This window comes from Cynara cardunculus (genome assembly GCF_001531365.2).
Source record: "Cynara cardunculus var. scolymus isolate 2C chromosome LG 2, CcrdV1, whole genome shotgun sequence".
In the NCBI taxonomy this organism is placed as follows: Eukaryota; Viridiplantae; Streptophyta; class Magnoliopsida; order Asterales; family Asteraceae; genus Cynara; species Cynara cardunculus.
Genome location: NC_037529.1, coordinates 7,083,983 through 7,085,170, shown reverse-complemented (window position 1 = coordinate 7,085,170; position 1,188 = coordinate 7,083,983).

Genomic DNA, 1,188 nt, shown 5'->3' with positions numbered 1-1,188 from the left:
AGATTTAAGGTTTGAGTTTGATTCTGATTTAGGTTTTAGGATTGAGCTTGAGTTTGATTAAAGGTCTAATTTTGGGATGCTTATGTAATTTAGGTCAAAATGGTGTTGTGTGTATATATGTAGTGGTAGTACGAGGGGTCAAAACCAAGCATTTTTCACATTACTGGGGTTTTTTGCAATAAAAGTTTTGTAGAGATCATTCCAAAAAAAAAACAAAGTGCAAGGACCAAAAATGCAATTTACTCTTTTTCCTATACTATATTATAAAACATTTGACAAAAACTCTTAAAAAGCAAATTTTTTATATATAAAGTATTGTTTATTGATGCATATTACTTAAAATTCAAGATTACAAGTAAAATGTACATGTGTACATCTTATTAAAGAAGCTTCATGTTTGAATTCATGTAACTAACTGCAGATAAACATAATCAAATACATGATACACATCATTTTAAATATGAAAAATCTAAAATATAATTAAGATAATCATTGAGTTCTAACAGAATACTTAATTATTATTTTTATAAAACCATTTTATTAACCCAAAAATAAATTAGTTCGTTATTAAACTTCAATTAAATTATAATAAAAAATTGAATTAAAGAAATTACACAAAAACGAACTTTTAAACAGTTAATTTGATACTAATAGCATTTATTTATTTTTCTTCAAAATTTTATAATATTTTCAACTTTATATTTCATTCAAAAATAATAACATTATATTTTTCTCAAAACCAAATAAAATCGCATTATAACATCGATTGACCCAATATATAAACGAAACATTAAAATCAAAATGTATCTCGCTACATTGCACGAGTATACTTCTAGTATTTATAAAAATATGAGTAAACTAAGATTTTGGTTCATGTGGTTTGATAAAGATTGCAATTTCCGTCCTTGTGGTTTTGAAATTGTAATTTTCATTCATATAGTTTATATTTATCGTTCTTTTCGTGTCTGAGACTAAATATGTTAAAAACCATCCACTAACTTAGGGGTATTTTAGTCTTTTTAATTTATTTTTTATTTTTGGTTTACTAAATACATTTTTTTTTTGGTATTTTAGTCTTTTTGATATAATAAAACTATATATTTTTTGATAAAAAAAATTAAAACATAAAAAAAAACTGTATATTATTTTGTTTATGATAAAACTAGAAGCGTACTCGCGCAATGCAGC